Source organism: Mauremys reevesii, linkage group 2 (genome assembly GCF_016161935.1).
Source record: "Mauremys reevesii isolate NIE-2019 linkage group 2, ASM1616193v1, whole genome shotgun sequence".
In the NCBI taxonomy this organism is placed as follows: domain Eukaryota; kingdom Metazoa; phylum Chordata; order Testudines; family Geoemydidae; genus Mauremys; species Mauremys reevesii.
Window position 1 is genome coordinate 188,571,256 of NC_052624.1, and position 15,938 is coordinate 188,587,193.

Consider the following 15,938-nt stretch of genomic DNA (forward strand, 5'->3'; position numbering starts at 1 on the left):
GTAGTGCCTGTATAATAGCATGTGTGCGCAATAGGCCAAAAATGGGGGGAGGGGAGAAGGAGGAAGGAAAAAGGAACAGCAATTGCAACAGGGAGGGGGAGGGATTGTACTCAGTGGTGTTCTTCAGGTGCACAGTTTGAATAAAAATGCAAAACAGGATGCTCCCATTCAGTAAATATTATCATTTTTATTCACTCATTAATTAAGTTGCTTAATTGCTGCTGTCAAAAGACTCTTGAGTTTGTGACTGAGGTTGTTGCACTGTTTTGATAGTAGCTGAAGAAGAAAAAGGCAATATCGCTCAGCTTGTTCTTTACCTGATAATAAGGAGGCATCAGTGATGGGAGATCATAATGAATCTGCAGAGTTTACACATGGAAAAAAGATACATTTCCAGAAAAGGAAAAAAATAAAAGGTCAGCTTCATGAACCCATCAGATGTTATTTCATTGGTGTGATTGATGCATCATTTCCTGCATATTATCATTTCAGTCATTACTCTGTGAAAATCATTTTTATGCAAAATATTTCCCCCTCTTTTAATCTAACTTTCCCATGGGGGCCTGGAAATGGAAATGGGCTCAAGCCTTGTCAGTCAACGCAATTATAATTTTTTTTTCCTTGATCTATCTCAGAAGGATTTTTTTAAGCTGTTTTAGGAACACATCTTTTCTAGGGCACCAGACTGACAAATAGCCAACACTTATGGAATACTGCACATGTAATTTGAGGCATTATTGTTTGCAATCTATGATGATCATGTCCTGTGAAGCTTGAGACAGTCTCAGAATCCACACCTACGTTATTCCATACATGACACCAACATAGCATGCTGATTAGGTGCTATGACCAGGATTCAGGAAGACAATTGAGAAAATGACTAACTTAAGCAGGTGAGTGGTCCCATTGGCTTGGGACCACTGAGAGTTATTTATTCATCCTACTTCTTATGTGAACCAAACTATTTCTGAATACTAGAAGCTATGTGATGGTTTATGAGTGGGTGCAAATTATATAAAGATAGACATACCGAATATGTCCATTAAGTCTGATCATTACACATATTTTGATGTGGTGGTTTAATTCAATAAGCAGCACAAAGATGTCCTAGACACAGCTCTTCAAGGGCACAGGTAGAGAACACTGCACATATAAACACAAGGTAAAAAGTAATGAGTAAGACAGGGAGTGAATGGGAATACGATTCTGCATTAATAGTACACAGTGCATGGCCACCAAGTTATTCTTGCCTAAAAACAAAAAGGGAAGCATGCAGCCATATTTGCATAGTGAAGACTGCACTTAAGCCCATGGCTCCTCAGAAATGTCTCCTCTCTGCCCACAACTACTCTTTTTTATCCTGTGCTATTGACATTAAGCGGGTTGGCATTCAGGGAGCTTAAGACTTATTTCTGCTCTATAGGAAGAGCTGTGCCTAATGCTTAACCTTACTTGTCCAGAAGCATAGCTTCAGCTCACATGTCCAGTGGAGCATGACTGTGTCTTGATGTCCCCGCTGTGCACCATGCAAGGACTTACAGGATAGAGACTCCTTTTGGGTGGTTCAAGTCACTCATGCTGATGCCTAGAACACTTTCAGACATACTGTGACTGCCCAGAACACCCTGCTTGTTGAGTCTTTCAATTCTATAAGCATCCCACAAAGCTCTATCAACACATCTCAGTTCTGACCTCAGCACCATCAGCTAATCATCTCCTGGCCCTCTGCTGAGCAGAAACTGCCAATTATGCTAAATTATGCAGTGCATTTTGTACTGTGGACAATGATTCTCCAGGGACTCAGATGAGCCTACCAGACTAACATGCATGTCTCATCACCAGAATCTTAACCTAGATCTCCAGAGTTGAAAGATTAGCGGCCCACAACTCCACCTAGTTTCAATTGCCAAGTTATTACAATGTTTTCTAGCGCCTTGGGGAAAAGGCCATATCATTTTATTACACATAGTCATGTACCTCACTCATTTGTTTCTAAATTTGATACAGAGTAAAAACAAAAAGCAAAATGTATATGAAAAACTCCTGTTTTATAAGTTTTCATATATTCAAATCTGAGGGTTATTTTTCAGCTAAAATAGTCACAAAACAAAATCCATCCCTATTGTTACAATTTACCAGTATAATACTGTTTTCAATATTTTTTAAAATCCACAATGCTAGAGAATCTAAAGCACCCATCTAGTAACTTAAAGATGTATTGCCTGTAATCATGTGCCCTTGCAAAAATAAGTAAAGTCATAAGGGATCCATTTATAAGGGATATAAATCCAAAACAACTACTATCCAAAACAACAAAACTGCCCTGTTATGGGGTTTCTTGAACCATCCTCTGACATATCTGACCACTCTTAGCTACAGGATAACTGACTAGATGAACCACTGGTCTCTCCAGTAGAACAATTCTCAAATTCCTTTGTCTGAACTTGGATCCCAGGATATTGTTCTAGTTTAGAAAAGATCTCTGATTGCCTACCCAGAGGCAAGCTAAGATGCCTACCCAGCCCCTTCTGCCACCACACACACATGCTTCCAGAACTACAACAAACTGAACTATGGTTGAGAAATGATATCAGAAGTCTGACTTTCTCCGGGGGGAGGGAGGGAAGAGAAGTAATGGAGAAGGTAGAGCTGAAAAGATAAGTGCTATCCCATTGTTATTCTTTTTTCCAGTAACTCACAGATTAATGCATACTGATATTTATGTACAGTGCTTGGAATAGAATCCATGAGATCTGCTGTGTTCCTATTAGCTGGAAGTACCTGACAACACACAAAAGATGATGTTGTTGCAACTAATGTTCTATCTTAAACCTGTGGAACTTTTAAAGAGCTGTAAAGAATAGCTGCCTTAGGACAGAAGAGAGACTGCAGTACGATTTCTATCTCTCCTTGGTGAATCTTTCTCTGCCTAATAAAATTTAGGCAACACCAGAGTACCCTTTTTCTTTCCTTAAATCAATGTGGAACTCAATGTGGTTCCAGGAAAATTCAGGAAAACCGCAGAAGCAACACAGAGGAGGGTTTTCTCCTCAGACAGCTTCACAGACATCCCTGCAGATACATTCCAGACTTTGAAGAGGGGATATACAAAATCAAAGCCCTTCTCAGTCCTTTTCTGACCTGGTGACAGGCATTCTCCACATGATTTGGTAAGTGTTATAAAAAGGAAAGAGTTCTTCCCAGACAACAGCAGTGCAGCCAACCCCTAACACATCTAAGATGTTGTCCTTGTGAGTTTATCATGGCCTAGAGCAGGATTTCTCAAACTTCATTACACCGCAACCCCCTTCTGACAAAAAAAATTACTACAAGACTCCAGGAAGGGGACAGAAGCCTGGACGCTGCCTCCCACCATGGAGGGTAATGAAGCTTGAGGGCTTCAGCCCTGGGCAGAGGGGCTTGAACTTTGGCGTCAGCCTTGGGCCCCAACAAGTTTAACAACAGCCCTGGTGACCCCATTAAAATGGGTTGGCGACCCACTTTAGGGTCTTGACCCACAGTTTGAGAACCATTGGCCTAGACTTATCCCCTAGCTCATTCAGCTCTATAACTAAGATTTGGTTTGCCCATTTGGTAACTAAGTCACTCCCTAAATAACTCCCTGACATAGCAGTGGTTGTCTGTGGCTAAGGACAGCACTGTAAATTTTGGGAGAAAGTTTCCCTTGAAGAGCAGCCTTAATGGCACATGGAAGGCTCCCTTGGAGAAAAACACAATGCTTCCCTCCAGGCTTCTGTTTCGCCAGCATTTCTCACAACGACTGTCAGCCTAAACAACCCAGATGAGGAATCCACAACCTTTGGATTTTCATATATTTGTGAAGCATCAATAGATGCCATGTAATTTTCTGCCCTAGCAACAGTCTCCAGCACCATGCTGAGGAGATAGTTTTGTCTTAGAACACAGAAAGGTGATATCTAGGCAAAGAAGCTCCATTCCTCAGCCAAGTTTGTCAGAAGATGACTTTTTCCACAGAGAACTTGGACAAGGCCATTGCTGACTACTCCAAACTAAAAGGAAAATCCCTACCTGTCACTTAGAGCCCTCAGAAAGTCTTCTGCAACTTTTCATAAATTTCAGTCTTCTGTTTGCTTCCCAGACACAGGCAATGAGAGATTATGGGTACTCCAGAGGAAACCCATAGAAGAAAGGGAGCTAGTGACAGCACATCAGACTTATGCCTTCCACCAGCTCCACCACAGCTTCCTTATAATTTGAGCTCACAACCCCTGAGATAGGTAGTCTTCTCTCGCTCTTTCCCTGGAAGAATTATATCTCATCACCTCAGACAAATATGTTAATTAAGGCAGCTATGCCCTAAAACACGTGGGACCACTTTCATCCTCAAAATTACAGGGTTTTACTATTTTTCTGACTAAAAGCTCAGCCACATGGATGCCGACTCTGGGGTGAGTACTGTTGGATGGGCTTTCTATGTGAAGAGAGATTAGCAACCAAGAAGAAATGTCCCTTTAGCTGTTATCACAAAATACCTTTGTCACGGCAGGAGTTTGACTCACACAGTAAAGAATCAAACTGTCCAGTAGTGAAACTTACATATGTAACTACAAATGGCATCAGTAGGGGTTAGATTGTGCGTTTGATCTCAGGCTAGAAATGAAGCTAAAGTGGGTTAAGAGGCCTCTTGGCCTGGCTGAGATCTAGTTCACACTTTAATGTGTGCCTGAGTTGAAGAAGGGATCAGGAGGTGAAACAGAGTTCAACCATAAGTTGACTGATAGCTGTGTGTGTACGGGAGGGGGATGTCTAGACCCAGGAAAAGAGTCACTAGAGGTTCATCTTGCCTGAGAGAAATTCCTCTCAGCAGTAGCTATCCCATTGATGAATTGACCCATGGCCCTGTGGACAGGGCTGGCAGTTTGCACTCACTTGTCTTACACAGCTGTGATACAGCTCCTTAACAGATGTGTACTGCCAGGCCCTGGCTTCTCTCCAGACCAGCAGCCACCCATTGTGGTGCACGGACACTCTAGGGCTTGGGGAATAAATTAAATACAAAAAAGATCAGTGGAAAATCACTTGGAGGTGGACAATATTATTTATCTATCTATCTTGCCTAATCCAGTAGGAAAAACAAGTCCATAATTGCATCACTTGCTTTTGCTTTGTGGAATCCATAGTAAACTTTCCTCATTCCTGCCTTGCTTGTTGCTAAGCAAACAGTACGGTCTGAGCTAGAATTTCATACAGAGAGGCTAATAGCACACTAACTAAGAGTCTGATCCTGTGAGGTGCTGGACATTCCTGAGACACGCTGAGCATCCTCAACTCCCACTGGTTTCTATGGTTGCTGAGGGCACTCAAAACCTCACAGGACTGGGCCCCAAATGTCCTATTCACTGTTGTTTTTAATCTGTTCTTTGGCGGGAAAGGACAAAACAAAACATTTGTGACTATTAAAGTTTTACAGAGCATTAATTTTAGCAGCAATAAGGGTTTGCGCTTTAGGGGCCTTCAGGAAAAAAAACCGCTTTGAAATTTAAAAAGATTAGTTTGTTCCATGTTTAAACCAAAAATAAGAAATTAGAGAGATGCATATGGAATGCCTATTTTTCCCTCTAGTAGAGCCATGATGGATCAAAGCAAGAAAGTAGGCATCTCAGAACTGACACATCCCTAAAAATTTCATGATTGTCGCTATTTGATGTGACATGTCACAAGACTGGATGTCAAGCAGAAAAAAAAATCTGACAAAAACACGCAGTATTTTCAGAAACAGGGTTTGTTTAACTGCAGTTTTGAGAGGCATATCTGCATGATTTCAAAACTCTCCTTGTTCCCAGACATTTTAAAAAAAATCACCTCCCCATCTGCTCTAAACATCTACACCCCATTAATTAAAATCAGCACTTAAAAGTAATACAAAAAAATTGACTAGATTAGAAAAGAGTGTTGCTAAATTGAGATGTTACTATCATACACACTTTAATACAATCACCTTTCCTGTAATTAAAGGACAAACAGTAAAAAGTGGAGACCTAGCAATCATTTTGCAAAAGAAGGAAGTATGTTGGCCAGACTCTGTCATCTCTCTCGCTCTTTCTCCCCATCCCGCAATACTCTGAGTAGGTAACAGCTGCAGATGTCATGCACTGGCAATGGCAGAAAAAGGAATGCAAAAAGGGTTCTGTAGTATGGTAAAAAAGGGGGAGAAAGCCAAAGGGCTGAAGACTGTTAAATAATAAGCAATTAATTTTCTGCTACTACAAAAACGATATGGTTTGACTTTATAGTTTTTCTTCCAGATACCATTCTAGAAGCCCTAAGCTTTCCCATATTCTGAAACTTTTTCAAAACTTTGAATGTTTTGCAAAAAACAAACAAAGAAAAAGACATTTTACAAACTAAAAATACTTGTCCTATTTAAGGGAAATCATTCAACATTCAGGGCAGTTATTTTCTTTCCCTAAGAAAGTAGATTTTTTTATTTGCTCATTCAAGGAAATATAGTTAAGAATAACTTCAAATCTAAAAATAATTGCAGCCTTCATGATTGGATGTGCTTCCCTGGAATAGATCCATAAGCAATTCTCTGCCTTTCTCTCTGACTGCTTATGGAATTGTACCTTTCTGCTTTCAAGGTATGTCCCTTTTTTGCTTCGAAGACCTTATCTTTGTTTTCAGCAACTTTCTCTTTTGCTTCCGGACTCTTTCGTTTCTCTTTCTACACTCAGCAGGTCCTCCTTAACTGTCTAGGCAAGTTCTCTCCTGCTCTGTTTTGCTCCCAGCTAGAGTCACTAGATGTCAGATTTTCCTGTGGACAGATTCTTAACTGTGGCAGATACATAAAATGCATTTTATGAAGGAAAGCATTTAAATTCAAATAGTTAAAAGTCCATATACTGCATCTGGCCATTCCTTGATCTTTTTGGCTTTCCTAAAGCACAAAATTATGAACATTTGGTGCCCTATACTTCTGCCCTTGTGCACACACACAAATCCCATTGACTTCAAAGGGAGCTGTGCATGCACAACAGCAACATGGAAAGTCCCCTGAATCCTTTAATCGTCTAAGAATTGAGTTTGTTTATTACTGTCTCCAAAGAAAATGGTTTTTCTTAAAGAAAGTATCTTCTAAGAATATTGGCAAAGTGCTAAAAACACATGCTTAACTTTATGCAAATGAATAGCCTTATTCCTGTCCCATAGAAGAGAATTTTGTTTTTAAGTCAGTGGCACTACTCACTAATTGTATGTATTTAAATACTTTACTGAATCAGGGCCATCAGACAGAACTTCCTCTTTGAAATGCATTTCCTCCAAAAGGCCTATTAATCCTAGCCCTTCCTTCAGATATGGGCTAACTAATCGGATGACAGAAAACACAATTACAGAGAAAACATTCCAAACAAAAATGGTGGAACCTACCACGCCTACGATCAACTACATTGTTGATTTTGTTGCATTACATCCACCTTCCTTCATCTAGGTCTAGATTGTGGCCTGTCCTGCAATGGTTACCCATCCTGTGGATAGTGGTTTGAGGAGAGCACAGCTTCTGCAGGGTCACAGCAACCCTTCCACAAGGCCCAGGAGTAGATAGAAAGAGATACGTCATGGATGGAGCCTGGGCTGTGGCTCTCTCAGTGCAGCAATGTGCTGACCCATATGCTTGTGGCAAAATGACAGTTGATCCACCAGTGTTTTCATATTTAGGGACTGATCATACTCCCATCTGAGTCAATGGCAAAATTTCCATTGACTTCAATAGGAGTAGAACCATGCTCTTTGGTTATAGTCTATTCTGAGCAGGGCCTTGACCTAGATCCCCAAACAGAACTTACACTCAGCATTACACCCTGCCACCCAGTCCAGAGTCAGGTATACAGGCTCCCCATAAAATGTATAAGAACATAAGAACATAAGAAAGGCCGTACCGGGTCAGACCAAAGGTCCATCTAGCCCAGTATCTGTCTACCGACAGTGGCCAATGCCAGGTGCCCCTGAGGGAGTGAACCTAACAGGCAATGATCAAGTGATCTCTCTCCTGCCATCCATCTCCATCCTCTGACGAACAGAGGCTAGGGACACCATTCTTACCCATCCTGGCTAATAGCCATTTATGGACTTAGCCACCATGAATTTATCCAGTCCCCTTTTAAACATTGTTATAGTCCTAGCCTTCACAACCTCCTCAGGTAAGGAGTTCCACAAGTTGACTGTGCACTGCATGAAGAAGAACTTCCTTTTATTTGTTTTAAACCTGCTGCCTATTAATTTCATTTGGTGACCCCTTGTTCTTGTATTATGGGAATAAGTAAATAACTTTTCCTTATCCACTTTCTCAACATCACTCATGATTTTATATACCTCTATCATGTCCCCCCTTAGTCTTCTCTTTTCCAAACTGAAGAGTCCTAGCCTCTTTAATCTTTCCTCATATGGGACCCTCTCTAAACCCCTAATCATTTTAGTTGCTCTTTTCTGAACCTTTTCTAGTGCTAGAATATCTTTTTTGAGGTGAGGAGACCACATCTGTACACAGTATTCGAGATGTGGGCATACCATGGATTTATATAAGGGCAATAATATATTCTCAGTCTTATTCTCTATCCCCTTTTTAATGATTCCTAACATCCTGTTTGCTTTTTTGACCACCTCTGCACACTGCGTGGACATCTTCAGAGAACTATCCACGATAACGCCAAGATCTTTTTCCTGAGTCGTTGTAGCTAAATTAGCCCCCATCATGTTGTATGTATAGTTGGGGTTATTTTTTCCAATGTGCATTACTTTACATTTATCCACATTAAATTTCATTTGCCATTTTGTTGCCCAATCACTTAGTTTTGTGAGATCTTTTTGAAGTTCTTTGGTCTTTGGTCTTAACTATCTGCTTTGGTCTTAACTATCTTGAGCAGTTTAGTATCATCTGCAAACTTTGCCACCTCACTGTTTACCCCTTTCTCCAGATCATTTATGAATAAATTGAATAGGATTGGTCCTAGGACTGACCCTTGGGGAACACCACTAGTTACCCCTCTCCATTCTGAGAATTTACCATTAATTCCTACCCTTTGTTCCCTGTCCTTTAACCAGTTCTCAATCCATGAAAGGACCTTTCCTTTTATCCCATGACAACTTAATTTACGTAAGAGCCTTTGGTGAGGGACCTTGTCAAAGGCTTTCTGGAAATCTAAGTACAGTATGTCCACCGGATCCCCCTTGTCCACATGTTTGTTGACCCCTTCAAAGAACTCTAATAGATTAGTAAGACACGATTTCCCTTTACAGAAACCATGTTGACTATTGCTCAAGAGTTTATGTTTTTCTATGTGTCTGACAATTTTATTCTTTACTATTGTTTCAACTAATTTGCCCGGTACTGACGTTAGACTTACTGGTCTGTAATTGCCGGGATCACCCCTAGAGCCCTTTTTAAATATTGGCGTTACATTAGCTAACTTCCAGTCATTGGGTACCGATGCCGATTTAAAGGACAGGTTACAAACCTTAGTTAATAGTTCCGCAACTTCACATTTGAGTTCTTTCAGAACTCTTGGGTGAATGCCATCTGGTCCCGGTGACTTGTTAATGTTGAGTTTATCAATTAATTCCAAAACCTCCTCTAGTGACACTTCAATCTGTGACAGTTCCTCAGATTTGTCACCTACAAAAGCCAGCTCAGGTTTGGGAATCTCCCTAACATCCTCAGCCGTGAAGACTGAAACAAAGAATCCATTTAGTTTCTCCGCAATGACTTTATCATCTTTAAGCGCTCCTTTTGTATTTTCATCATCAAGGGGCCCCATTGGTTGTTTAGCAGGCTTCCTGCTTCTGATGTACTTAAAAAACATTTTGTTATTACCTTTGGAGTTTTTGGCTAGCCGTTCTTCAAACTCCTCTTTGGCTTTTCTTATTACACTCTTGCACTTAAGTTGGCAGTGTTTGTGCTCCTTTCTATTTGCCTCACTAGGATTTGACTTCCACTTTTTAAAGGAAGTCTTTTTATCTCTCACTGCTTCTTTTACATGGTTGTTAAGCCACGGTGGCTCTTTTTTAGTTCTTTTACTGTTTTTCTTAATTTGGGGTATACATTGAAGTTGGGCCTCTATTATGGTGTCTTTAAAAAGGGCCCATGCAACTTGCAGGGATTTCACTTTAGTCACTGTACCTTTTAACTTTTGTCTAACTAACCCCCTCATTTTTGTATAGTTCCCCCTTTTGAAATTAAAGGCCACAGTGTTGGGCAGTTGAGATGTTCTTCCCACCACAGGGATGTTGAATGCTATTGTATTATGGTCACTATTTCCAAGTGGTCCTGCTGTAGTTACCTCTTGGACCAGCTCCTGCGCTCCATTCAGGATTAAATCTAGAGTCGCCTCTCCCCTTGTGGGTTCCCGTACCAGCTGCTCCATGAAGCAGTCATTTAAAGTATCGAGAAATTTTATCTCTGCATTTCGTCCTGAAGTGAAATGTTCCCAGTCAATATGGGGATAATTGAAATCCCCCACTATTATTGGGTTCTTAATTTTGATAGCCTCTCTAATTTCCCTTAGCATTTCATCATCACTATTACTGTCCTGGTCAGGTGGTCGATAATAGATCCCTACTGTTATATTTTTACTAGAGCATGAAATTTCTATCCATAGAGACTCTATGGAACCTGTGGATTCACTTAAGATTTTTACTTCATTTGAATCTACACTTTCTTTAACATATAGTGCCACTCCTCCCCCTGCACGGCCTGTTCTGTCCTTCCGATATATTTTGTACCCCGGAATGATTGTGTCCCATTGATTGGTCTCAGTCCACCAGGTTTCTGTGATGCCTATTATATCTATATCCTCCTTTATCACAAGGCACTCCAGTTCACCCATCTTATTATTTAGACTTCTGGCATTTGTGTACAAGCACTTTAAAAACTTGTCCCTGTTTATTAGCCTGCCTTTTTTGATGTGCCAGATTCTTTTTTATGTGACTGTTTATCATCTGATCCGGCCCTTACATTATACTTCTCATTCCTCTGCTCCTGACTATAACCTGGAGATTCTCTGTCATCAGACTCTCCCCTAAGAGAAGTCTGTGTCCGATCCACACGCTCCTCTGCAGCAGTCGGCTTTCCCCCATCTCCTAGTTTAAAAACTGCTCTACAACCTTTTTAATGTTTAGTGCCAGCAGTCTGGTTCCACTTTGGTTTAGGTGGAGCCCATCTCTCCTGTATAGGCTCCTCCCATCCCAGAAGTTTCCCCAGTTCCTAATGAACATGAACCCCTCCTCTCTACACCATCGTCTCATGCACGCATTGAGACTCTGAAGCTCTGCCTGCCTACCTGGCCCTGCGCGTGGAACTGGGAGCATTTCTGAAAATGCCACCATAGAGGTCCTGGATTTCAGTCTCTTCCCTAGCAGCCTAAATTTGGCTTCCAGGACATCTCTCCTACCCTTCCCTATGTCATTGGTACCTACATGTACCACGACCACCGGCTCCTCCCCAGCACTACATATAAGTCTATCTAGATGCCTCGAGAGATCCGCAACCTTCGCACCAGGCAGGCAAGTCACCATACGGTTCTCCCGGTCATCACAGACCCAGCTATCTACATTTCTAATAATCGAATCTCCCATTACTAACACCTGCCTTTTCCTACAAACTGGAGTTCCCTCCCCCAGAGAGGCAACCTCAGTGCGAGAGGCAACCCCAGCACCATCTGGAAGGAGGGTCCCAACTACGGGAAGGTTTCCCTCTGCTCCCATCGACTGCTCTACTTCCCTGGGCCCTTCTTCCTCCTCAACAGCACAGGAGCTGTCTAAGCAGAGGTGGGACAATTCTACAGTGTCCCGGAAAGCCTCATCAACATACCTCTCTGCCTCTCTCAGCTCCTCCAGTTCCGCCACCCTGGCCTCCAAAGTCCGTACATGGTCTCTGAGGGCCAGGAGCTCCTTGCACCGACCGCACACATACGCCACCTGCCCACACGGCAGGTAATCATACATGCGACAGTCAGTGCAATAAACTGGATAGCCCCCACTCTGCTGCTGGGCTTCTGCCTGCATTGTCTCCTAGTTAGTGAAAGGGTGGTTTACGGAAAGTAGTTTTGGAATGTGGTTCGGTTTATAGGTTTTAGGGGGGGGCCACGGGGAAGGGGTTAGGGCTGGCGAGGGGCTCCCACTCCCTTCCCATTCCCCTTCTAAACTCCCTTGCGAAACTCCCTGTTAGCAGCCCCTGGTCGCTTGTGCGCGGCTTTATAAAGCCCTGGCCTGAGTGAATGCCCCGCCCAATGATTAAGGCTCAGCCAATTACCAGAGGCTTCGAGCTTTCAAACCTGCCTCCAACTGCCAGCCAGAGCACACGGTCCCTCAAACAACCAAACAAACAAACAGACTGACAAACACAAGCTCAGCACACAGCAAGTAACCCCCAAACACAAACAAACACACACTACAGACAGTCACTTACCCCTCAGATGCTGTATTAGCTCCTCCTTCACCTGGAGAACCATGGGAAAGGTAGAGATCTAAGAATGGGATCACAAAAGCCAGCATGCTGAGCAGGGAACCACCTAAATTAACCAAGAGGAAATGCGTAGGAGCGGGGCCTAAATCCCACCCTGGAGGGGGAGCTAAGCACCTAACTCTGGGGCAGAAGGAGATGCCTCCCTCTGCTCAGGATTCACATCTGTGAACCCTCTCCTGGAGTTTGGTGACTAAGCCAGGTCTGCCCTTTCTGACAATAAACTACAGAGGAGCAGGCCACACACACACACCCATGGCCCAGTGGTTAGAGCACTCACTCAGGATATGGGAGACCCGAGTCCAAATCTCCACTTTTGTATAAATATGTAAACAGTCATTGGAACAGGAGCTTCAACTTGGGTCTCCAATATCCCAGGTGTGCCCTCTAACCTCAGGGCGGTAGAGTCATTCACATGCTCTCTGGCCCAAGGACTATTTCAGTATTTCATACAAAGAGGGACAGCTTCAACAGGAGAGACAGAGGGAGGCATTATCCAGTGGTTAGGGCACTCACCTGGGGTACAGGAGACCTGGATTCAAAGTCCCTACTTTGAATCAGGCAGAGTGAGGATTTGAATAAGGGCTCCCATGTCCTGTGTGAGTGCTCTAATCACTGGCGTGTAAGCAGCAATGCTGTTTTGTGCAAGGCCTGATCTGGTAGGCAGCTTCTGAGCATGCCTATTGGATCTAACCCTGCAAGCAAGGTAAGTGGGGAAATGCCTAATCTGAGGATCTCACTGGTGCTTAGGCATGAAGTATATGGCGAATGTCAGGACCTATATGGTTTTGCTCATGTGCAGAGGCAGTAATTTAGGCATCTAGAGGACTTTAGCAGGGAAACTTGGGTGCCATAGTAATTTAGGCACCTAGAGGGTAAGGCAAAAGCTGAGCAGTGGTTTGGAGAATCTAAATTGGGCCTAGATGACTAAAGTGGCAGTTAGGTACCTAAATCCCTTTCTGGAGCTAACGCCTTTCCTTCATATCTATTTGCAAAGCACCTTGCATTCTGTTGTCATCTTAGTGCCCCTACAGCAGGTGGCGAATCATGTCTACCCTGAATCACAGTGCAGATTCAGGGCTGGAAGATCAACTACAGACGTGATATTTTCTCTGCATCAACTCCAAGAAAAGTGCAGAGAGCAAAACCAACCACATCACCTTTGTGGACCTAACCAAAGCATTCGACACAATCAGTAGAGCAGGTCTATTTGCAATACTAGAAAAGATAGGATGTCCACCAACCCTGTTAAGTCCTACACATTCATTCCACAACAACATGAGAGCAACTGTCCAGTTTGACGGGTCCTCTTTGGACAGCTTACAGAGGAAAAGTGGAATGAAGCAAGGACGTGTTCTTGCCCCTACACTCTTTGGAATCTTCTCAGTACTTTTGAACTGTGTGTTTAAGGACATGAAACATGGAGTGTATCTCCACATAAGATCAGATGGGAAACTCTTCAACCTGTCCCAACTTAAATCAAAGACCAAAGTCAAAAAGGTACTAATCAGGAAACTTCTATTCATTGATGATGATGCCCTCATAGCCCACAATGAAGATTACAAGAACTCATCGACTGCCTTTTAAGTACCTGTCAGGCATTTGCACTCACCATCAGCATCAAGAAAACGGTTGTATTAGGCGGGGGGGTTCACAAGATCCTTCAATTACCTTAAATGCAAATCAGCTAGAAGTAGTCCAAAAGTTCAGCTATTTAGGTGACTGCCAACCTCTGACTGGATGAAGAACTCAATGTTCACATTGGAAAGGCTGCCACCACCTTTAGCAGGCTAACTAAAAGAGCATGGAACAACTCACAGTTTATCATCAAGACCAAAATGCTGGAGTACGAAGCTTGCCTCCTCAGCACTCTCATGTATGGTGGGGAAACATGGACAATGCAGAGATCCTTCAAAGGGCAAATTTACCAAGAGTGACAGCCCTGCTCAAGCAAAGATGACTGCGCTGGCTAGGCCATCTGAGTAGGTTGGAAGACAGATGCATACCCAAAGACATGCTATACGGGGAGCTATCAGGGGGAACAAGAACAACAGGACATCCCAAGCTTTGCTATAAAGATACATGCAAGCGAGATATGAAGGAATTTGGAATTGATCCTGACCAATGGGAAATCTTGGCAAGTGATCCTAACAAGTGCCGCCATCATCTCCATCAAGGTATCAAAGTCCATGACAGAAGCTGGCTCCTACTACAGCTTGAGGAGAAAAAAAAACAGTAGGAAGCAAGCAGCTCCCAACCACGATACATACATTTGCAATAACTGCCAAAGATCATGCAAATCTCAGATTGGCCTATTCAGTCACATGAGACATTGCAAACCATCTACATCATAGGCTGCAATTCCCACCGTCTCTCACAATAACAGTAATAGACCTGTTATAGGGCTGGGCGTTCCACACGGGCAGGGAGTGCAGACTTTGTAACAGATACTCATACTCAAGTGAGAAGAGGAGATTCTCTGGCTGCAATCTCGGAACCTAGGAGTTTTACCATTGACTTCAATGAAAGAAGGATTCCACTCCAGAATTTGGACGCAGTGAAGAATCCAGACAGAAATAAACAGTGCTTCTCATTTCAATTATTGCAGGATGGTGAAATTCAACCACCACAGAGAAAATGACTAGCACAAAACCTATGCAATGAGTTAACTCCCATGTATTATATTATTAATTATATTACATTATATTATATTATATTATATTAATACATGTACAGTGACTTGTGGTTTGGAAAATAGAATTTCAATTAAAAAAACTATATACAGATGCTTCCAAGAAGTCATCCCCTTCCTCCGTGCTGCTCCTATTCCCATAATATTGTTGCATATTTGTTATTTTTCCATAATATATGGTTTCTATTTCATACATTTTTCTTTAATTTCCATATTCCAAAAAAGTCATTTTACTATTTATGTGGTCAAATCCCTACCAATGTGATTTGATGGCACATAAATAGTAATATGATTTTTATGCTGTTTACTGCTTATGTAGAGGAGTTTTCAGAAACCCTATATTATAGCCTAGTGTTAAATCCTGATAATTTTCAGGGGTCATCACTGTAATATATGGATAGAAGACTGCTACTGTGATGCTATTGTCAGCCAAAAACCTTGCTTTCAAATGTGTGTCCAAACCATGGTATAACATAAATCAAAATATGTGTCAGCACAGTCATATATCCTTTTTGTGACTTTAAATATTTTTATAATCACTGGTGCAGGATGAGACACTGGGGACTCTTTATAACTAGCATTAGAAAAAGCTGAACATCAAAAGAAAATCTGCACATTAGACTCCTGAAGCAGAAAATGAACTTCTCACTACTTTTAACATGCACATAGATTTTGATGTTAAACCTTATACAACTTAATATTTATTTCTACACTGGAAGCTATCCACCAACCCTTTGGACCTAGCATTCT

The 15,938-nt window shown here is 42.2% G+C and overlaps 1 long non-coding RNA gene across 1 annotated transcript; it reads right to left on the minus strand.

Moving 5' to 3' along the window:
* Positions 1 to 217: 217 nt before the first annotated feature.
* LOC120399572 lies at positions 218 to 14,970 on the minus strand. Its single transcript, XR_005595234.1, has 3 exons — positions 14,891 to 14,970; positions 1,031 to 1,143; positions 218 to 317 (listed from the first exon to the last, which is right to left on the minus strand). It is a non-coding gene; the product is annotated as an uncharacterized LOC120399572 (long non-coding RNA).
* Between the last annotated feature and the right edge of the window lie 968 nt (positions 14,971 to 15,938).